The 25749-nt window shown below is 30.7% G+C and overlaps 1 protein-coding gene across 1 annotated transcript in view; it reads right to left on the bottom strand.

Annotated features, from left to right (window-relative positions):
• LOC143068315 (neuropeptide prohormone-4-like) overlaps positions 1 to 15182 on the bottom strand; it is a 45302-nt gene extending 30120 nt beyond the window's left edge. The window contains exon 1 of the mRNA XM_076242261.1: positions 14834 to 15182. The gene's annotated coding sequence lies outside the window, so the exon portion shown is untranslated. The remainder of the gene's footprint in view (positions 1 to 14833) is intronic.
• Positions 15183 to 25749: the final 10567 nt, after the last annotated feature.

The raw sequence follows: 25749 nt of genomic DNA, 5'->3' as shown, positions 1-25749 counted from the left end.
TATCACTGCCGAATCGTCGTTCTATAGATATAAGTGCGATATCAGATTCTTGCTTTATATTCTGAACTTGCAGATGCACAACCAAGCAGCGATAGAACAACTGGTTGATTAATATAATGGATTGAAACATTATTTTATGACGAGTAAGGTAATGTTTGTCCTACAAAATTGACATTACTTGTCAATACTCCGAATTAGTTAGTAATTTTATTCATGTTTATTTCTTTATTGGCGGCAAAAAGGCTCTATGGTTATGAAATTCTATATGACAAAAACTTGATTGATTGATTGATTCATTGATTGATTGATTGATTGATTTATTGACAAGGCGTAACTCGTTTGCCAAAAAAATATGCTTTTAAGGAATAAGGTAGAGAAAAAAATAACCGATTTAGCATGAAGAGTTCTACAAAATGGTGTAGATCGAGATAAAGAGAGGCTCTGGAATGTCATTGACAAGGGTACCGAAAGGGAAAGTATGTATTCTTAGGGGCTATGCACCAAATTTGACTAATACAGATAAATGAAAATGTAATTGATTTTTTTTATAGCATAATATGCCGTTTTTAAATGGAATTGATTACTTTCAGTTACAAGATAACAAGTTTCGGGTATTATTTATGCCATTAAAGAAACACTGCTGCCCAAACCTAGACTGTTAATGGAAATACGGTTGGTTAAATCTTTTTGTAAAAGTTCTTTTTTTGCAGACAGCATGACAAATTCCACAGACAAAAAAATATAAACAAAAATACCGAGTTCCAAGGTAAATTCAAAACGGGAGAAGTCCATTAAATTTTACAAAATCAAACGTTAAGATTTAATAGACAAACTTATTGAGGTGTTATTGCAAACAAAACAACATAGAATATTTTCAAGTAATAACTTAATAACTGTCATTGTTTAGCTAAACAAATGCATTCATCTATTAACAGCAGGTTACATTATTACGCTTTTCGCAGGTTTAGTGTAGGCATACATCAAATTCGATTAAAATAAATTCAATTGTAAAGAAGAGCTGAACAATTTGATTTTAAAACTATCACGACTGTTGCTATTCTACGATTATAATTTAAGATCGTTATACTTTTACGTTAATTAGATTCATCAGTTAGTGCCTTGCATGCGAAATTCCAATTCGCTAAGTTTTGTTTTGCACCTCACACGGTTAGGTTTCAATATTATCAACTCTTCAACTTTTTGCTGCAAGGTTTTCAAATTGGATATTTTCAATTCAATGTCAAAAATCTAATTTCCAGGGGACGTTTTAATGTTGAAGACAACAACTGAAAGCAAATGGAAGGATACAAAAAACACCTCTGTAAACTGAGTCTTTGATAATATGGACTGTCGTAATAATGACAGGTAATATCGGGTTTCAAAACGATTGAATAAATACTGTTCCACATGGTCTTATTCGTTCTTCGGACAAGTACAAGGAAAAGTGAGGTATGAAAAATGAAAATGATTATACAAAAATGAATTTTGTTCAAAACTTTTAACAACATATTTAAAAATATTTTAAAAACATTAAAAAATGAATAGAACGGTACGACCAAAGATCTGTTCTGAATTAACCGTCCTCGGGATAGTTCAAACCCAAAACTTGATAGCAAAGGGTGTATAAATACATCAATACCATTATGATCCAAAGTTACGTAAAGCGAATAACCGACAAAATTTGAGGTCATCTATGCATGCCTGTCGAAGTTTGACCGTTATCTTCTCCATATTTGTTTTACATGTCGGACTATTTCACTTTTCCTTGTATTTTTTGCCCGAAGAATAAGACCATGAAGTTAGTCCTACATTAAAGTAGTACCGTTCATTTATCTACGAAGAATTTTAAATAGGTATGACTTCTGTGATAAAGATACCATTGGTGACTATCAGCCTCTGCTAGTGGTATCGCATTGGTGTTAAAGTGTTGTATAACCTATGGTTAGAATATCAACTTTTCCAGTTTAATTCAAATTCTTCATTTAACATATGATCCAATTATATATAACCCTTCCTTCTCATGTCAACGTAACAAAGGGAAACAATTAAGCAAAAGATCAATATCCTTGTAAACATTTAAATTGAAAATGTAACCGCAAAAATTGATAAACTGGTAAACACCATTGATTAATTTACGTTTTAGGAAGTTTGAAATTACGTCATTAATCAGAGAAATAGCGTTAAATGGCATCTGAGTTTTGTTAAAGCATTGTAAAATTAAGTCTGTAACTGACAGGCACAACAAAACATTTATATATGCTCAATAAACTCTAGATTTTAGCTCTTCTAAGCTTGAAATAGTATTTAAGAAAAATACCTACATCACTTTTTGTCGTAAATTGTTGCATATTATGAGCAATATATGCGTTGCTGAGATAGACGCATTTCAGTGATTAGTTTCTGCAAATGTCTTTTGTAGATGAGTATAATTTTAGCAGCCAATACACAACTAGTATACATACATCAAGCATACGATAGATGCACGTCTATTTTTAAGGGTGATGTAAATATCACTAGAAACAAATTAGAAAATAAAGGTAATGAAATTACGTTCAGTGGCAATAATTTGGTATTTGTTTAGACAGTCACATATTGATTATACGCATCATACAAAGCTCCGACAATGGAAAAAAAAACATCGAGTACAATGTTCAAGAAAGATAACAACTGCAAATAGACAACACGTTTTTAAGGTACGTTCCTTGGATGTTGCAGTTACAAAATCTAACAAATAAAATAATATGTAATTTGTTTAAAGCATTAGACACCTACATGTACTAACCGAACGGTGAATGTGGGACTTGACTAACAAGTAGATCTAAATACATGATACCCGTCCTTTCTAGTTAATACATAAAAATAAGTCACAAGCAATTCATTGTAACAATCATTTTGTTCAACAAACGACCGAAAAAAAAAAACGTATACATATTAAGAATAAAAGGTGTAATATTATATTTCTATTTAATTTCGCTTTTAATTTTTTTACGAAACGTACGTCATCATTTATTTTTTTCAATATTTCGGGACGAGAAAATATACTTTTGTGTTAAAGAACATGAATATAATGTTTCATGACCAACGAAGAACATTATGTAATGTTAAAACCAAACAAAGGATGAAATCTAATTACCTAGTGATAATTATAACTGCAAATGAATGAACAGTCCTATACTTTTCTAACTATTCAAATACCGATTGTAGAGGTTTGCATTGAAACAAATACAAATTTACATATATTATTACTATTATTCTTGTTGAAAATAATGAAAAGACGAACTATTGATTTTCTATCTGTTCTGAATGCCTGAAAAACACACCGCAACAGATCCGTTGACGTCACACAAACGTTGTCCCTTACATAAAATTCAGATTTTAAGCCGCCAATTTTGCCAACTTCAAAAGGATTCTGTTTAATACGGCATTATTTTCTTGTATAACCAAGCATTCGTTCTTCCGTAATTTCCATATTATATACTTCTTTACACCAAATGAACATCCTTTTGGCTTTTATACATACATTATAGTCCTGTATTGTTATGATAATTGTATTATAGACTTATTTATTTAACCATACAAACCTTATTCGTAACCAATACAGAAAACAGATACATTCTAATCTAGTTCTGTATATGCAGGGTTAAATCTGTATAGTGTCAATAAATGAATGTCAAGATAGCAATTAATATTCTTTGGAAAAGAAAAAGAGAGAGACGCATTGTTGGAATTAAGGAGTATGGAAAACTTCTGAGTGTGTGTTAAAGAGGGTGGCAAAAGGTTATTTTCGTGCAACGTGTTTTGCCATTTTAATTTCACGTGCTGTCGTGAAAAAGGTTCGTTAATAACCGTGTTTCGTGAAATCGGTAGAAAGATCAAAGTGCAAGAAATTTTTAATTGTTCGTTCATCGTGAAATGGCATTTTATTTTTTTTGCGTTCTTCCATGCAGATACCCCCCTTTTACGCCCCTCGTTAAACATCATACTGTAACTTAAATCTTACGTTTTTGCTACGCTAACATTTGCATCTAACACTATAGAATTACCACCAATTACAGCATGAATTGAAATTACAATTTACAATATAAATGACCTAAAAAGTGCAGGTTCTTTCTATTTTGATAATATGCATGTTGCGTATTGAAAACACAAACAGTTATGACTTTGTTTAAATTGATTGAAATTATACATAGTGGCAGCATGTCAAATAATCAGTTCATTTGGAAAATTCAGGTAAAATACCAACATACTGCTAATTTTAAACTTCAATTGGTATTTGAATTGCTTATTTGTGAAACACTAATTTCACGATTCTGTCATGCTAATTTCAAATTCTTATTTTAGGGAAATAGATATTATCACAATAATCTTAAGCTGGGAAAGATTATACACAACTGTTATATGTTACAGGTATTTTGTAGTTCTGAAAGTATATAGAACAGAAACAGCTTCTTATTTTGTCAAATATGTTTTCTTTGCAATAAACATCGCACGTTTCATACTGAAGATTATTTCAAATGATAGAGGTCCTGACCTTGCGAGTTTTATGAATAATATACATCGAATATACAAAATAATTGAACAAAATATGCGCAATTTATATGAACAAACGAACTTGCTTTGATACGATGAAAGGTTTGTGTTTGCTTGCTTTCTCGATAATAACTATTTATAAGAGCACTTTGGGAAATTTCGTACGACAAGACTGCAATTTTCATCCCATTAGTACTTATCAGGCAAGGAAGACTTATTGTTGTCACTAATAATTTGAATTTTATCAATAATAACTGCATTTAATAATTCCACGTGACCATCCAATGTTAAATCCCGAGATACTCGTGTAAATGACAATGTGTACGATCAAAAACTGAACTTGCGGTTAAGTATCTTACCATACGAAATATCAAGGTTCTGCTATTGAACATTTTCTCTTGACAATTACAACAGATAAGAAGATCCTGAGTCTTTCGTGAATACTTTTCAAAACTTGTGTCAATCTTTTGTAAATAATCGGATGAATATCCTATACATTTTCACTCAAATCGATTTGTGAATATTAAAAACGCACAAAAAGTCAATATCGTACGCAAGTCTCGGCATAACGAATATTGCAACAAGACACAAACCAAACAACATAAAACCATAAAAACGAATCAAATGATACACAAGTGTGCAACTTTAAAAGTTCTAAACTTCATTTTAGACAAATAATGAAATAATACTAATTCAACAGAATTTTCCAAATATCTGCAATCAAAATCAAATGTTTTTATACAATAGATTACCCAAAATCCCTGCAATATCAGCAATACAAACTTTTCTCTGGTTTCCTGACATTGGACTAGTAAAGCTTTTCAAAGGAGAAGGTAAATAGCTATAGATCTCTGTATTGCCTTTTACAATGAGCAAATCCCATACCATGTAATAATGTATAAGACTCCATCATTACAAAATAAAAAAAAAAAAAAAAAAAAAAAAAAAAACAACACAGCACAGTTCAACAGAGAAAACTAGAACCGATTTAGACAAAACAAACCCAATCACAACCAACGCAAACCACTGAATTACAGGCTTCTGAATTGGGACAAAAACACAGAATGTTGCGGTGTTTAACATGTTGTGAAACTCCAAATCTCTCCTTAATCTAATAGAGTCTTATAATAGCACAACCAAAAGCTAATTGTATTGATCAGTTTAAAATACCTTTATTCATCGACACGTAGTATACAAAAAAAGAAGAACCAAAGAACCGATCCTACAGTACTCTCAGTTATTGAAAACTAGGTCAAAGCCAATCTCATCTACATAAAACATATTTTCCCACACTCCCATATATATCAATCAGTTCACATTTAGCGGATTTAAGGTAGCACTATACAAAGATTTGTTCACTCCCAATCAGACAACTTTAAACTGATTTAATTCATTTCATCATTCTTTATATTTTATAAATGAGGTACCAAAAGAAAAAAAGAAAGATTAACCTTTCAAATTGTGATAATTTCATTATGACATAGTTATTACATAATCAATTGTTATGTAATTAGTTGCTATATTGTGATGTCCACACTTGAATAAATTTAGCTTCTTTGTTCTTAATAGCATCCCAAAATATTTTATAGATTCTTGTACAACACAGCTTGACCTCCAAAATTGTGTCTGAGATTTCCAAAAACATCAATAGAACAAATTTTAGTGATCTCTTATGAATTGATTTGCAAACTTCATTGAAGATTTATGAGAGAATGAAATACAATAGGAAAATTCTGAGACATAGTTTTGGAGGTCAAACTGTGTTGTGCAAGAATCAATAAAATATTTTGGGATGCTATAAATAACAAAGAAGCTAAATTCATTCAAGTATGGACATCACAATATAGCAACTAATTACATAACAATTAATTATGTATTATAATTATGTCATAATGAAATTATCATATTTTGAACGATTAATCATTTTTCTTTCTTTTGGTACCTCATTTATAAAATTTAAAGAAGGATGAGTGGAATTACATCAGTTTAAAGATGTCTGATTGGGGTTGAAAAATCTTCGTATTGTGCTACCTTAATGTAAAGATGACATAAAAGGTGTAAGATAAGCATGGCATTGCGCATTGACATATAAGTATCGATAGTATGTTAGATCATAACTACATTGCAATACGTATTTAGCTATATTTTAATTTATTGAAAACAAAATCAATGTTTGTACCAATAAAAAAAATTCAAAGATCTTACTACAATGTTAAATTGATTTACCTTGAAGAAAAGATTTGTTCAAAAGATAGACAATAGATGTCAAAGGGACATTCATACTCGAAGTCGAAAATAAATTGGCTGAAACAACATGGCTTACAAAAATGGGCAAACAGATTTGTTAAAATGAGTTATAAGTTTACATACACAAATTTACGAGCTCTACTTCGATGCACACCTTTAAACAGTTTTGCTGAGTAAAAAACATTGAAAAAAATAAAAGCATGGAATTTCGTCTCCTTTGTCTTAAATGGAAGTGTCATTTTGAATATATTCCTAATTTAAGGTTATATGACTTGACCATAATTTGTCGTTTACACTAATACATTTTGCCAACCGCTAAATTATATAAATTGTATAAAACATAAGGTTGCAACACCCTTAGTCGAAATTAACCTTTTGGAAATACGCATGAAACACAGAAAATATGTTGCCCTTTTCCTTCAACAGCTTTAAATCAACTTCATGTTATGAACATAAAGATTAAGGCGTCGTCTTCTTTATTCATAGTTCACGTCTCTTTCAAAAACGTGTATACAATAGTATACTAGTACGTAATTTGGTTAAATGTATTCTCACAAGGCAATAAATGGTTAAGTTTTTATGGAAGTGTTTAAATATTTTTCGCTTTTCTGTTCTAAGAGTGATGATAAATAACAAAAAGGTTATATTCTTAAATAGAGAGGCGAAAGAAACAAATGGGATATTTAAACTAATTAGTTGAAAACAAAATGACGTCACAATGTTGTGGCAAAAACGTAAAACGACAAAAAGACAAATAACAGTACACAACACATATTAACATAGACAATTACAAACTGAGCAACACGAACACCATCAAATACCTGGAGTTATCTATTCATGTTCTATTTAGGATTTTATCTCCTTAAATGGATTCCATGTGAAAAATGTTAGTTTTCATGACTTTTTGAAAGAAAAAAAAATGTAATATGAACCCATGTGATTTTTTTCAAAACTGTTGAAAACAAGTCGGTTTTTCGTCTAATTCGATCAGAACTTAACATACCTTGCCACCTTTGTATCTAACACAAATAAAAATCATCCTACGTATATACATACTAAAACTGTAATTTCCGTTTAAATCCTTTCATTTTCATTTTTACCATATTTGTTATAATCACATTGCTGACGAAGTAAAACGTGTACAGTAAAATAGTATAAAGGTTCATCAAATGTTAAACCATACTTGAAAATGAAAATGTATTTGTGATGTATTGTAAAAGACAAATATAAGCCTTGAAATTATAGAGATCAACAAAATGATCAGATGTCTAGATTTTGACTCCATTATCTTGTTTCCATTTATTGTACATCAGAGCAAATATAGAATGGTTAATACCAATATTTGTTTAGACCATTGATCGTCAGTAATGTTGGATTTTTCAGTTTACACTTTTTTAGGAAGAGTTTGCTATTTTTTCCCAGAAAATGCTTCATTTTAGTCAGATGATAAGTAGAAGAAGCGTCTTTCTTTCTTAAAGATCAAAGTCTTTACATGGAAAAACATCAAAATGCGGTATGGGCTTTCCGTATGAAGTCCGTATGCTGACATACAGTTGTTAATTTCTGTGTCATTTGGTCTCTTGTAAAAAAGTTGTCTAATTGGCAATCATACTATATAATCTTTTCATATTCAAAAGTAAAGCTACACCATAAAAATGTTCAAGCAATTTTCAGGATGAGACTGTCCAACAATTAAGAATTACAATCTTGTTTACATTAAATACAGTTCCTGATGATTTAAATAAATGAAGAGCTTTTCTGTATTTTTTTTTAAAAATAATTACAAAATAAAAGCTGTGCTAAAAAACAGAAAGAAAGAACTGATATCTTAAATTAACCAAAAAAAGTTAATGCTGCATATTTTATTCTCTAGTTTTAACGCGTAATACAATATAGTTAGAAGCAGGCAGTTCATAATTTTTAAAATAATTTAGTGCTTTAAAGCAACACATATTATAGTAAAGATAAAACTGTAAAATACGATCAGTGAATCAAGATCATATACAGGAATATTATATTCTGATGTATGAATTTTAACTGCATACATACATCTATTTTGTTTCAGGGCCTCAACGAAAATTAGACTAGGTCTAATTGAGTTGCTCTTTCACTAAATAATTAATTTATTATTATTATAAGCACAACTTGTAAAAGTTATTCCATCACTCAAATGTAAGTACTTTTTTGACACATATTTATCATGTAGTGCATTAACAGATACGAAACAAACTAAATGACTTACTTTCTCAAATAGACGGATTAAATTAAACTAAATAAGACAGACATCAATCAATTTGTAATGACTTTTTCAAAGCTTTTTATACAAAATATCTCCTAAAATACTTTTAAGATTATCGTTTTCTTTCTTGTGTTCAGGAGCAGAGGATAATGTTTAAAAAAAACATTGTTGTCTAAAATTAAAATCTTTTCATTCCGCCTTGGAAACCTGAAGAAATCCATTATAAAGTTGAATGATTCCAACAGATTTATAGGAGATTTGTAAAAGGATTAAAAGATCTATTTCTTTGGGATAGTCAAATTTCACACTTGACATATACATGACAATTTCGCTTTAAAATGAAATCGACATCAGTGAAAATGACAGATGATAGATGTTACAACGATACATTTACAAATTATAAAGGTAATTGTGAAACAATGTTTTCTCAAATACTGTAAATTACTCCATGCTGATTTCCATTTGAAATATTATAGATCTATTTAATGTGGACTTTCGTTCCACTTCACAAATAGAAAAAGAAGCTTTTATTCTAAATCTCCAATGTTCTGCATGAACTGGTACTGCGTATTATGACTGTATTGAAATGGAAGTTACAACTGGGATAGCAATATTCAAGGGTAAACATTTTAATAAAGATATCAAAAAGGTTAATCATAATTATATTTATATCATAACCTGAGCAAAACAAACCGCTCCTATTTCTGTTAGTACCAAAAGAGGTCGAAAGTGTTTGTTGTTTTTAAAGTTACAAAATAATCTTCCATCACTTACGTTTTTACCTAATTATATACATTTTAGATGTATTTGATCAATGCTTCTAGAAAGGCACGGAAATGTAATCTGACATTCTGTTAGTCGAACCTAGAATGGAGAGATAATTAATTTACCAAACCTTTTTAACAAGGTTCAGCACTGCTCACGATAAAATCTGCGTTGTTGGGGAACAAATACCATACTAAAATTTAGAGAGAACAGAGGCGCTACAGAAAGAAAAAATAAGAGGATAATGCATGCTTATGAAGATGGCAATTTGATAAAAAAAAAAAAAAAAAAAAAAAATACGTGAGCGCTTTTGTCGGTTTTTGTTTCGATTCAAATTATGTTGTAGATCGGATACCAATAGAGGATTATCATCAATGAATCAGCAACCAGCTACCCAATGAAAATTTATTTGACATCAAAATGGGAAGATGTCACCTTAAGTTGTATAAGTCCTTTACATATAGGATAGTCTCAAAATCTAGTAGTAAACTACAAGCAGAGGCGATTAAAGATGTTAAATCAACACTGGATTTCTCATTGAACAGAATGTACAGAGACATCTGTGAAGCATTTTGTAGACATTATTTGCCTGTTTGTTGTTTTCCTTTTTGACTATGGTATTGTCTGTTTTATTTTCCTTTTTGACTATGGTTATTGTCTGTTTTTGTTTTCCTTTTTGACTATGGTATTGTCTGGTTTTTTTTCCCTTTTTGACTATGGTTATTGTCTGTTTTTGTTTTCCTTTTTGACTATGGTATTGTCTGGTTTTTTTTCCTTTTTGACTATGGTTATTGTCTGTTTTTATTTTCCTTTTTGACTATGGTATTGTCTGTTTTTGTTTTACTTATTTTTTTATATTATCTCATTTAGCATTTTGATAACCGTCAAGAAACTGAACAGACGAAGAACAATAAGAATAATGTTCTTGAAAAAAGTTGGCATTTCCTAGTATTTCATAGACACCCTCTCACAGTTCATAACTCAACTGTCATATGGCCTCTCAATCTAGCTAATGCTTAAGATAAGTGAGTTTATACTGCATAACTTATCTTCTCCGAGGTAAAAGATTAAACACAGTCAATAAGGAGATGTTAGATAATAACCATTGGTCAAACGAGACAACAATCCATCAAAGACCAAAGGCAATATATATGAAAATCGAAATGTAAAATACCCTTACTGTGTAGTAAGCTATTGAAACCTCCGGGGTGACAAAATGCGACAAAAGGGCTTGATTTTTACACTGAACACAATTAAAGGAAAACAATCGTGGACAACTATAACATACAGCAATCAATTCCAGTATTGGATCTAGGTTTTCCGACTGAAGGTCACTTATGAATGTCATAAATAATTTAAGCAAAAAGTAATGTTTTGGTGTAATTACATATACGGTAAAACTATAAAAATATTTTTTACTTCACTAGATGCGCAATTCGGCATATACGGTTTCTCTTGAGAATTTCGAGTCCAATAAATATAAAAATTAAAAACCTATAACACAAGTCAAAGAGCTGATAAAACCATAATGGACAAAAAAAAGTTTTTTAATCTTAGCTTTTATGAGATACATGTATATAAATGCATGTCATCATACATTACTAGTATGCACTGTGCTACTACAACATTTTTTTTTAAATCTTCAATCTACTATACCCACGCTAGATGTAGTTTTTTGTATCGTTAAGTCCCATTCTTAATGACGTATATATCAATACTCCCTCTATTCATATAAAAATGTTTTAAAAAACTTGAAAACAAATGACTTACACCCACCACTTACATTAAAAAGTTCGTTAATTGCTTAAGTGACGATGCTACGGGAAACTTTGAAAAGAGTAAAAGGGAGAGGGTGAAGTAAAAAGATCATCAAATCGTTCGACCGCTGTTTAATTGATCTTAAAAGGAACAAAGCAATCTTGGAATTCACGCAGAGGAAAGAGATTTTAACACGTAAAAAATTTATCAACATGTTTTTACCTCGTATTAGGTATATAGTTGTTTTGTCATGCAACCTGTTAATTTTCAAACTTATATCCGTCAATACTATATGCCATATCAACACAAAGATAGAATGAAATTCAAAACAGTGTAGCTGTGGCCATTGATTGACACATTAAAATCATCTATTGACTGGGACAATTTAGGTGAACGTTTGTATGTAACGACCAATGCTCACTATGTACTTTTTAAAGACACTTAAACTATGGGGTCACCAAAGGTTCTCAACACCTAAATAAAGTAATTCGAAAAATTAATCAGAAATAACCTTTGTGTTTTGATTTATATCAATTATATAAAGTCAAAACACAAAGGTTATTCCTGATTAATTTTTCGAATTATTTTATACTTAAAGGCGTTAAGAAACCTTTGGTGACCCCACAGTTTAAATGTCTATCGTAGGTACGTCGTGAACAGTGGTCGTTACAGACAAACGTTCACGTAAATTGTCAATGGATGATTTTAATGTGTCAATCAATGGCCACAGCTACACTGTTTTGAATTTCATTTTATATAGACTTTGAGTCCATATCCCATGTAAAACCCGAATTAAGTAAAATTATACTGGAGTACCCTGATTTCATTATTAAACACTCTTCTCAATATTGTTTTGTTCACAGGGAATATTGCGGATATTGGCTGCAATCCCCTGGAAAGTTAGCCAATCAAATTTTAGAATTGGCCGAGAGACTCTTGCTCCAGTCAGTCCATTAGTAGTATTTACTACAACGTTTCATGTAATGACAAGATGTATAAAGGTGGTGAACGTCAATTAGAAAACAATATTGGAACAAAAACCAAAACTTTTTTTTACATAAAAAAAAAATCACATTTATTATTAAATGGATCGTTTTAAGCTGTTTAAATCTGTGTTGCGTTTATTTTCATTCAGTATATACTACAGTTGAAAAACATTCCTGGTTGAACAAGAGATAAAATATTAAAAACAGTTATACACTGAATATTACCCACTATCACAGCACATATCAATCTTGTATAAAATGTATTCCTTTTTACAGTGCATATATTTAAATATGCATTGGAATTGTAAAATAGATATCCCAAACTCATTGGTGTTCAAAATTATTTGCTAGTATTTCATATATCATAACCAAAAAATAAAATAAATCTTAAACTCCTAATCAATAATAAAGTTTATTTTATTCCTAATACTGTTACTTAATAAATCATTACAAAAATGATCATTATATGCACTTTATAACTCTGAGCATATTAAAGAAGAATCTATGGCCAGAGCCAACCAAATGTGTATGTCTTAAAGATTTGATTTTTCTAAAATAAACAATCATTCCATACCACAAGTGTTCAGAGCAGTTTTTTTTTCTTATCTAAAAAAGTAGTACAAATAAAATACATCTAAAACAAAGGTCGAATATATATTCTGAAAAAAATCTGATGTTTTAAAGTAAAGTTTTGTAAAAATAAAATTTTAAACATTAAAAAAGTATATACCCTTAAATTCAGTTTCAAAACATGACCCTAACTATTAGTTCATTTTTGTCTAAAAATTACTTGATGAACTTTCGCTTTCGATATCCATATACATGCACAAAAAATAAACATCTCATCTTCATTTGGAATTAGCTATATATATTACATATATATACATCGGTGTGTGTGATCAGCCAGAAAAGAGGATAATATTATTTCTCATTCAATAATATCCCACTATTATTCTGTTGAGACCAGTACATATTTTCATGGTTATTAAATATTTCATGAGGTAAATTCAAGTTAATAGCCATGTCTTTAACGTAATTAAATATTTAGAAGGAACAACTTTCCGCAAGGCAAATTCACACCAAAGAGCAGATCATGTAGTTGCTGTAGCAAATGGAAGTGAAAACGATCTCTTATATTTCTATTCTTTAGGGTGAACAGTAGAAATGACAATTTATTGAATAATTGGCAGAGATCTGATATTGCTCGAAGAATAGTTTTATCGCCATATGGAGTTACTAATTGTTTTTGAGAATGGTAAGTTAGTAACCGTAAACTAATTCTGATCCTAGCTCTAAAACATTATTTATATCGATCTACTTATAATCTCTTGTCAGCTTTAAATAAAAGCTTTCATACCTCCATAAAATTATGATAAATGTAGAAAAAAATCAGATGAAAACATTACATTAGAACTTCCGGAACATTACTGGAAATACGACGATTTAGATTTTTGTGTTAAAACTTAATTCATCAGAGCTTTTAAATAAAAAAAGGTAAACAATACAAATAGCCAGAAAATCGTTGAATCATTCAAAAATTTCAATTAATATCTGGATTTTCGAGAAAAAAATCTCTCATATAAATTGCTTGTATATTACTTTACCATTTAAATTTAGATATTTTATCATTAACTATATTACTTAAGTATTAAACGGGTGAAAGTTTAGTGATTAAATTTATCTGCAACTTAATTCTGATTTTAAAGGAACATGATACATTATGATATTTGAACTGCCAATGTTACTCTACCTATGGCTTTTAAGTTGCAATTTAAATCTGATTTTACAAGAATTTAAATATTCCAATATTGAATTCCGTAATTTTACTTCACCTATTACGTTGCTGTATGCAAATGAATAAGGTATTCTAAAAACGCTATTTAAGATCATTACTTTTTAAAAATTTAGTTTATGATCCGTGATACTTCTGCACATAACAATTAATTTAAGAACTATGAATTTCTAAGTATCTTCTCGTCTCAAGAGAAATTTGTTGAATCGTTGACAATGAATTCGATACGATTAATTTAAACCAAATGAATCCCTGGTCGACTAAAAAGTGCATTTAATTTCATTGCTTCAAATATTTATGGACAGAATTCCATAAAGTTCTAATTGACAAGAAAAAGACTTTACCATACTACGTTTGTATACGTATCTATCTGAATTGTTGTGTCTAAAAGCTTCATTTAACAATTAATAGTCATCCGAATATGTTTTTAGACCATGTGAACACACTAGTTATTATGAGTATATAACAAATCTACAAAATTTGGTATACAAACATCTTATTGTTCATGCAACCTACCTTTTGATACAAAGTCTGTAAAATGTATAGAAATGTTTATCCTCGGAAACTTAAAAGCTTGTTTTAACAGTGTATCCAAAACAGAAATTTTCTTCTAAATATTTTTTTTTTATCCTTTTTTAGAATTAGTATTATTTTCTCCGGAAAAGAAGAAGTTCTGTATTTTCCCCGTCTTTCTTTTTCTTCGTCGCTTATTTGGTTCTCACAGAGTAATTTATGAAAGACAACTCCATATACGTACAGCAGCAATCGCCTACACTGAGAGATTATGAATTATAAATGTAACCGCCCAGTCAAGCTTGATGGATGTCCACTGAGGAAAGTGTAGTGAAATGCCTACTCGATATTGTAATTGTGTTAATTTATCGTTAAAATTCAATCGCATACAAGATATTGAATATGATAGACAAATCATGCACGTTTACCTTTTATTTACTGATTGAATAGATATTTTATTTATTGGCAATAATTTGATCCTATTGGATAATAAAAAAAGTAAGATTTCTGAGAATAATGAAATGAGATGATCTTACCATTACGGAACAATATTAATAAAAATGGTGACGGAAGCTACTTTATACTTTATCATATGACTGAAAGGCAGAGTTGATAAGTTAATATAACACAGCGAGTGTTCACCTAGGGTTATTTGTTTACTACAAAGACATACTGTATATTACTATAATGCAAAATTGTTAATTATACTTCTATGGTTTATGTAAGAGGAATGCCGCATAATTATACCTTTTCCTGGAAAATAAAATATACGTTTTGTATAAAAGTACAATGCAACAAGATAATTTCTATTGTTATTTGAAAATTACTTAGAAGATTAATAATAAATAATTAAAAGGCCATTCCTTCTGAGGCGCAGTAGTGCATAAGACAATGAAAAAGTGTTATGAGAAGCTTGTAAATTAAAAAAAATCAAGGACTTAAAAAGTGCATTATGTTTAGAAAACGAGAAAATGAATGTTCAGTTTCATTTTTGGCCAACCTAACGGGAACCAGTCCCCATAAAGTAATATTCATATGAGATACGACAATAAATGATAAATTTACACTGTCTAAGAAAATAGTTTTGACAAATTCATGATTTCCAAAATGAGGAAAAAGTTCAGCGGGTGTAACTCGTATTAATTGTATGATTAGCTATCATCCCTCCCAATTTTATTTAACAAAAGTAGATAATAAAATGTTTGGGGAAGAAAACCAACAAATATGACGTATATACAATGTACATAGTATATTTTCCGTTTCCTTGTGTTGAAATGTAATCAGTAGCATTTATCCCATGAGGACGCCGTGCGAGTATATTAATTAAGATCATCCCGATGCCTGTATTTAAAACATGTTTCCTTATGATAATCCTGTAGTAATTTCCTACATACATTTTTTTTCTGCGCTGCAATCATTCAATGTATAATTATGAGTATTTAAACACCAGCAAACGGGAAAATACTATACGTCATATTTATGGTTTTTACCCATTAACCTCATGATGTATTTTCATAAAATAAAATTGGGAGTGACAGGAACTCTCTCTGCACAAAAATTCCATTATATTGATAACAATATGTGAACAGAACAAAAATCTGGAATCAATTGATACCTGATATTTATACGATTATAGTTGAACAACCTCACATACAATGTAGAACTGCTTACACAGTAAATTTGTTTATTTCATTTAACATTATTCTGAATAGTTTCAAAAATTATACATACAAGGATAACTTTTAATAACTTTGTCTCTATCCATAAAATCACACTGCTTTTTTGGGCTTTACATTAAAAGCATTTCATCGCTTTACATTGTAGACGTAGACAATTTTGATTCGATATTGAAAGTTTGCATTTGGGGTATATAGCTCCAAATTGATACGCTATCACAAAGCTTGCATTTCATATCATAATTTCACTGATTGAGGGTTTCATTTAACAAGGAACATATTAAAGCAATATTTCCGAGTGGTGAATTTGAAATTATCATTGCGAAAATTTTAAAGATGTCATCACGAGTTAGATGACCGTTATGAAATATCTTTTTCACAGATGCCGACAGTTATGTATTCCCATTCCCGTCTTCTTATCCCAGGTTTGTACTTGCTTGAGCAACACGACAGGTGCCACATGTAGAGGAGGAACTTCTTTCCCCTACAGTGTAACTGAGATCATTCCAGGTTTTATAGGCGGGTTCGTGTTGTTAAACCTTTAGTTGTCTATGTTGTGTTTTGTAGACAGTCTCTCGATCGTTTTTTTTTTTGCTTTTGCCATGTCATTGTCAGTTTGTGTTTGACTGATGAATTTGAATATCACATTGGTATCTTTCGCCTCTTTTTTTTTTTAAATTGCACCGATGCAAAACCTTAATCAAATCGATAAGTTTTCATCCTCATATAAAAATGCACAGCTTTCATTTTGATAAATTTAGTTTTTTGTTCAATACTTTGCTTCTTACCAATTTTAAAAGAGCGAAAATTTGTCAAAACCTTAAAATTGCAGCTTCAATCATCTTTTGGGTGCATAAGTAACAAGTCAGTGGCACAATTTAAGGTTCATGCAACTGTTTTGAAGCTTCAGAGTCAAGACCTCAGAACGGAATCAAAGACCGCAGTAGTTTCATTTCAGGATCTAGTAAGTATTTTACAACTAAAATTTCAGTGCACTGATTAGTTCCTTATTTATTATCAAGGAAATTGTCGTTTTGCAATAAAGTATACCATACAAAATAAGTAGAATTAACGTTTGTGAAGTGTAAAAAAATGCTTGAATATTTCAAAATTATTACATGGCTTTGGTGGTTCTTTCAATTCGGTTGACTGTTTTTACAATTTACAATCTCATCAAACGAAAGTAAAACAACATGCAGGGAATATGGTCCTACTTCACCCCCCTCGAATGTTACAAAAAGGGCTAAAATATCTCTTGACTCTAAACAAATGTTATTATGGTTTTTGTCAAAATCCATTGAAATATCAACATAATTTTTTGGTAAAATTTCAGGAGAATTGATGATGGTCTCTACTGTATACTACAGAAAAGTTGTACTTTTTAATTGAAATAGCTCATGTTATCAGTAGCATTTATTGCATGAGGACGTCTTGCGAGTATATTAAGATCATCCCGATGCCCGTATTTTAAACATGCTTCCTTATGATAATCCTGTAGTAATTTCCTACATACATTTTTTTCTGCGCTGCAATCATTCAATGTTTAATTATGAGTATTTAAACACCAGCAAACGGGAAAATACTATACGTCATATTTATGGTTTTTACCCATTAACCTCATGATGTATTTTCATAAAATAAAATTGGGAGTGACAAGAACTCCTCATACATTTTTATTGTCAACATTAATATGGCCTCATACATGTATAATTATCATTTTAGTCGATACTTGTTACACCCACATTTCTCATTTTGGAAATTATGAATTCGTAAGGTAAGCTAACACTAATTGGGATTAACTCGCTTTATTTAACATTGTCATAAAAGCGAGAGGTTTGGCATGCCACAAAACCAGGTTCAACCCACCATTTTTTCTTAAAATGTCCTGTACCAAGTCAGGAAAATGGCCATTGTTATATTATAGTTCGTTTCTGTGTGTGTTACATTTTAATGTTGTGTTTCTGTTGTGTCGTTGTTCTCCTCTTTGATGCGTTTCCCTCAGTTTTAGTTTGTAACCCGGATTCGTTTTTTTCTCTATCGATTTATGAGTTTCGAACAGCGGTATACTACTGTTGCCTTAATTATGCAAATTTTGAAAATTACCACTCACGATTTGCTCGTCACAATAACAGCAGGATTAGTTGAAATTTATTTTTAATACATATATGTTATGTATTTAGGGTATTTGGTCAACGGTGTTAATTTGATTTGAACTGGTCCGCGTTTTTTCTATCTTTTCTTGTCGAGTAATAAAATTTGATTAATATCAGAGTACATGTGTTCCGTATTGTTTCTAAACTGGATTAATTATGAAAAAAACAATGAAATGTGACTTCCTTGTTCTAATACGATAAGAAATTCAAGACATGGATAATGCTATCTGATGCGGCTTTAATGCAAGGTGCAAAACATTTAAAAAATAATCATTTATCTAAAAGGATTAACTGTTTTTATATCTAGCCGTTAACATGATTCCATGTGGACAATTCGTGTGTTCAGTTTTTTGCTGGTGTATTTGCAAAATTAAGTTTTTACAACATTTTAATATAAGTTAGGTTGTGTATGATGATTATAGAGTATAGATGTAATACAACCATAATTGTTCAATCCCTTTTAATGCCCTTGCAAAAGTATTAGCATAAGAAAATTACCTACACAATTTGGTTATTTTTGTTCTGTTTGAATTTTGAGTCCACACGTAGTTCAGTCTGGAAATATTATAGTTTACAATAGTTATCAAAGGTACCAGGATTATAATTTAGTACGCCAGACAAAACAAGTTATAAATGGTATTGCTCAATTTTTGCAAGTTTCCTGTGTCTTGAATTACAACGATTATAAGTGCAATGAATTAACATACTTAATAAGGCCTTTTACAACTTTTTTTTTAATTTTCTATCTTGAGCAGCTCTTTTTCAGATACCATAGTCAATATGAAAGGAATGTTTCTTTATAAGTTCTTACCACAATTTCAATTTTCGCTCTGACTCAATTTTCAAAATAATTGCAAAGACATACTTTTTAGAAGACATTTAAAAACATATTCTTGGTAGAAACCAAACAACGTAAGAAGTTTTGCATTGTTCGTATGATCCTACATAGATACTCTATCATACCAATCATTTTAGTGCCTATCCTTAATTCCAGTTGACCATCCCCAGCGAAGGATATAGTACAATTATAAATAAATTAAGCTATCAACCTCAAATTAATAACGATGGCTTAATTAAACATGCCATATTTGGGCTTTAAAGTCCTAACCAACGAAATTTGCATTACATTAATTTTTAAAATTAATAAAATCTAATTCAAAGAAGCTTTATTTTTCGGTGTTTGAATACTATATGAAGGATAGTCTCTAAATATGAAAATTCTATTTAATTAAAATGATAAGGAAGTCTTTTACAATTATTGAACCTTCTACGGGACAAATTTATATTGTATTTCAACAGTAGATATCGCAATTATTCACCGATATACGAGGATACTCAAACGTAGAACAAATAAAAACAAGATACATGTATCCTCGTGTTCTATTATTCTGTTGAAATTGAATTAAATTTTCTTTATACTTTTGCCATGCTTCAACTTTATGAACGGTATTATTTCCTCCATTTAATGCAAACTACTGAAAGTGCCAAAAATAGCACAACTAGGAGATATTGTCAATATTATTTGACTGAGTGCTAGTCTTTTGAAAATGTAAATAGAAATGAAATCGATGCATTTCCTATCATGATTTCCTGATTGAAGGCTATTGCTCATTCAGCCAAGAGTTCCAAGTGGTGAAGTTGAAATCACCCCTTCGAAAATTTTACGAACGCCGGCACAAGCAGGTTACCGTTATGGAATGAATATCTGTTTCACAAATGACGACAGATATGTTCTAGTTGTTGTATATTAAAATCCCGTCCCTTTCTCGAATTTGACCTACTGAATTATACTTTTTACCGGGTTTGTACTTACTTTAGCAACACGACGAATGCCACATATAGAGCATTATATGCTTAGCTCTCAAGAGCCCATGGAATCACCCACGGTGTTTTGGTGTTGTTCTTTTGCTAAGTCTTACGTTGTTTTCTATGTTTTGTAGACTGTAAGTTGTCTTCTAATTCGTTTTTAACTAATGAGCTTGACAAACCTTTTGGTATCGCTCACCTTTCTTCGGTAAACATATTGATTTCAAAATGTTGATACATCTATTTAACATCACAAATAACGTTTGTGTTTCTGATTTTATCATTGATCATTTGTTCTTTTTCCTCTAATTAATTTGAGCTGAAGATTGGTAAAAATTGACTTTTTTTTTCAAGATAATAGCTGTTATCATACCTCTTCCTTTTGAACGAAGAAACCTGAGTTCACACTGTCTTTCCTATATAAGTCTTACTATAATCATAGTAAACTTTATTTTTTCCCATCTCAATACTCTTGCATGACTACTATCTAGTTTTGCGAATTAATTCCGGTAGATTTAATTAGTTGGTGCCGTTTCAAGATGTATTAATTTCAAAGTCGAGGGATCTTCTTTTTATAAAATTCGAAAACTTGAATAAAAATTGTAATTGATAGCGTGACAACGGTAATGAATAAGAAAAATTCTTTTGATGAGAACAATTCTTTTGTTAGAAACAACAACGGTTTTTATATATTATATATAGTATCCGGATTTATTAACCATGAAAAAAGATGCTAAAGCTCAGACAAAAATACAACAGCTCTTTGAACTGTACAGTGGATCCAAAAATAGCCTCATTCGTGATGAAGTCCTTAACAAGGTAAGAGCCCGTTTATACTTTGGACCGAACGTTACCTTTTCGTTCGATAGTCGACAACCGCTGTAGATATTACAACAGATTCCCGTTTATTTTATAATTTCCGACTGACGAAATTTTAGCGTTTCCTTTATTACAGGAAAAGCTTAAGGGTTTATAACACGTTTTTCAATATACTACAACAACGATTAAAAATAATTAACGAAAAAGACATATCTATGTTCTAACACTAAAATAAAATATGCCTGTTATAGCTGAAAAAAATATTGATATCTAGAATTGTCACCTAGTAAAACTATCGACCGAGCTTTTATTATCAAGAATAAAGTAGCCCTTGTTGAGATAACGCGCTGTCATGAGAGCTCCTGAAGATTGTGAATATTATCCAAATTGCTTCACTACGATCACTAACTAATAGTTATATTTTGAAGACAAATGATTTTTCTTTTTTTATTTTATCATTAAAATTCTTGTCATGCTTCCATAATGATTAAAGTCATTGTCTGGTTAGTTGTTAAACGAAGGCGAAAAGTTAAAAATTATTATATGTATTATATAATAAAAATCAAAATACTCATTGTACAATGCAATACAAACAATAGCATTTTGGAGCTTATAATATTTATTTCTTAGGATGTCTCATCCTGAGATCAGTATGTGTTTTGCTTATTGTTGTAGACCCTACGGTGGCTACTGGCTGTTAATTTTTATGTCATTTGGTCGCTTGTGAAAAGTTGTCTTACAGGTAATCATATCGTATCATTTTTTAATTATTATTTTTGTTTTGAAATAAGAAAGATGAACCAATAGACTCGATCCGATTTATTCTTAGCGATTAATTACCTACGTAGCTACGTTTAATTGAAGCACTATCATATCAATGTTTCCATGATTTTTGCGATGGAAGAAAAGGAGCTCATATAACCACATTCCTTTAACCCCTTAATCCTGATGGTTGGTTCGTGTTTCCTTACATCTCCGACTAATCTTATTATCATGATTACTTTATAGATAAAGAAGGTATCACCGTATACGTGATACCCATTCTGCTTAATACTTTTGACTCTGGTTAACACTTTTGGCATCACAAAAGATTTAAAGACACCTGCTTTGTTAGCAACGATATAGGTAGCTATAACCTAATATGAATCTGAGCCGAAATCTTTTATCTTTTGTACACGACAAAAAGTAAAAGTTGGGGATAACAAGGGTTATTATTAACAGTATAAAAATTTACACAAGAATAAACTCTTATTAAACATTTTTTTTTATTATTATTGTCCACTTGAAAATTGTCATACGTGTACAGTACGAGGGCTGATTTACAAAACTTGAATAGAAAAAGGTGGTAAGTTTAGACTGCTACCGGAAAAAAAGGATACTGGCAAAAACAGAAATTGGCATGAAACAGGTCACCGACGAATCCCGCATCCTGAAAGGGTTCCTTTACGAACAAAAAGCATTACATTTTCCCCTTCAACAGGCTTTTGATTTAGCATTCTCAATTCCGACGTCACGTAGTTGCATATTTTCATATTATGCAACTTCAAAGGAACGCACTCTTTGGCATGGGACGACAGAAGTACAGATTACCATAGACTATCTTACTTATTCATTGTCCTGACACGTTCCATGACAAAATCGTCACTGGACGTTAAACAACCCAAAATCAATTGATAAATCTGCTATCTAACTTACTAGTATTAAACGCCTGAAAGTTGGAATATCAGCTCTATTTTCACATATATACAAACGTATAATATATTCGCATCAATTGAATACAACTTTCCTTGATACACCTTTTACTAACAGTTTATTTTGGTAAGAAATCACAGTAGATGTTATAAGATCTATCTATAATGGTTTCAAAAACAACTACTAGACTCAGTTTTAGAATCTTCACGGTCGGAAAGGTTGTCCTGCGAGAGAATGCTCTGTGTTGATACTAATTTTGTGCTGGTAAGATTGAAAACAACAATTGTGTCGGTTACTTTTTCACAACTAACCTATATGTAATTATGATTTAAGTATCTGATGCATACTTTTTTTTTTATTGTTAATTGTTTTTGGCTTTTAAGATGTACCATCTTTGATGAGTATTTGGTACGACGATAGGTTTTCACTTCCGTGAACAACAAATTTGTTGATTTTGTAAAAAAACAAACTTGTTTGCTTCCGTACATCAAAATTATCCTACTTGAGTTTACCTGCACACATAGTTTCATTTGATGCCATTTTGTCCCTTGTTAGAGTTATCGTCTTGTCACTTATCCTATATTTTGTTTTCATTAATACCTGTAACAGCTATGTATGAAGACACATACGTTTTAAAACGTGGAAAGTTGAGTAAAACATCAACAATCAATCTGTCTATATTAAGGAGGTCAATCCAATATTGGAATTGACAAATTGAATAAATCGTATCGCCAGGATAAACATATCCGCGATTTTGGCATTGTATGTTCTAATAGGAACAAAAAGTCTCTGATGAGAAGAGACACAGATCAAAGTAAAAAGGAACAACAGTTTCAATATCGTTTTAAATGTAGATTTTTAAAAAAAATTAGTACTTAACATACTTTCGCAGAACATCCTTACCAACCGTATTTAAAGTGGCGAAAATTAGATGCTAAAGATTTTAATTGCGTACATGTTGGGGCTTCGTAGACAAAGTCACAATCATTCTTATTAATTTCATTTAGTTTGATATTGTTCATAATATCTACCGTAGGGTGAATGATTGCGCCAATTTCTCAAACTCTTTTCAAGATTTGGAATAGCTCACTATCAATGACAAAACAACGACCTGGCTATTTTCAGATAAGATTTTTTTTAAATACACTGACAACTGTAAGATGATAACAACAATTCAGTCAACACACCCTGTTTACCAGTTTACACTAATAATTAAATAGTTAAAACTTAATTATCGGCTTACACAACTATGGAAGGACAGCATGTCAACATGAAGTTTGAACATTAAGCTATTGGAATCTTAATTAACCCAAAAGCATTGAAGACATTTGAATCTTGAGGTGTGCAGTCACAATGTGCACTACGTTAACACTTAGTTAATTATTTTACGCAAAACTTTGAAAGCAATTACATTAGTTTGGTTTAAAATTAATTTCAGAGCATGAGATCTCTGAATAGGTATTATATAAACAAAAAACTTGTCATTAAAATCGTCATTTAAGGGCGATAACACCTTCAGAAGTCACCTAATGATTTCGGTCTTTAAGCTTTTTGTAGATCTTGTATTAGTGACAATTTCTAGCTGTTTATTATAGATACTTATATACAAGTTACTCCATTAAAACACGCACATAGAAAAATATACAACAACCTTCATAAATATGCTTATAATTTGAGTGAACGATTAAATTAGGGCGGCAATAGTTTACCGATGTTTAAATTTCGGAAATCGATTAAAAAGAGACAAACAAAACAAAAACTCTGAAATGTAAAGGCGCGGTACTGGATGTGTCGACTTGGCAAGAGTCTTCTGCTTTGCATGCTTCATCATCCATGCGAATTCACGCTCAGTCAAAATTTTATAATCAGGAAAAGCACACAATCGGGTTGATTACCAATCAGAACACTAAAATTAGACTGCAAAATCGTGTTGCTAGTTAGTGGTAGCACAGACATATCGTATAATTCAGTTTGTTATGGTGACCATAAAACATCTGTAGTTTTCATTTCAGTCGGTCTTCCTCGTAACTCTGTAAGAGCAGTTTTGTGTTAGAAGCACTCTCATATTATTGAAATTGTAATGTGTTGACACAAGAGCGTAATGTATTAACTGATATATGTAAAAGGTTATTCGAAGGAGCAAAGGATATGTTACTTCTGAGAAATTGGAAGTTAACAATTGGAAAATTGAAATCATCACGTTTTTCATTGATTCTAGTCGTCAATCTGTGTCAATTTCGAGGAAATGACTGAGATATGTCGCGAACCTTCTAATTTTGAGAGTATACTTTATTTTAAGGTCACTTCGATGTATTAGATGTAAGCACTCACTAGTGTTGGGTTATTGCATGATGCATTTTTGGTTTGTCTTTGAGAAGGTCATATATGAATTCTGCGTACAACACAGATAGGCTTGTAGGGCTGTACATAACGTTTCCATAATGATTGGAATATGAGATAATAACTAACCAAACTCAACAAATAGGTTGACGATCAAAAGTTTAGGATTTTGATGGTATCATCTGGGGTGTATTTGTTTTGGGAATCAACGTGGTTATTTTTGTCATGTGTTAAGGATTTACGTTAAAATCTTAATTGTTCGTAAAATGAGAGTTAAAATAACTTCACTGAAATACTATTTGCAATAACGAGGAATTTCAGTGAAATATGGCATGAACTAGATGATTTTTTTTTTGCAGGAAGCAAAGGAATGTTTTAGAAAAAAAAAGGAATCCAAAAAGCAATGATGATAAAGATCAAAACGATAAAAAAT

This window comes from Mytilus galloprovincialis, chromosome 3 (genome assembly GCF_965363235.1).
Source record: "Mytilus galloprovincialis chromosome 3, xbMytGall1.hap1.1, whole genome shotgun sequence".
In the NCBI taxonomy this organism is placed as follows: domain Eukaryota; kingdom Metazoa; phylum Mollusca; class Bivalvia; order Mytilida; family Mytilidae; genus Mytilus; species Mytilus galloprovincialis.
The sequence above is the reverse complement of the archived record's forward strand: the minus strand, read 5'-3'. Positions and strand labels throughout refer to the sequence as shown.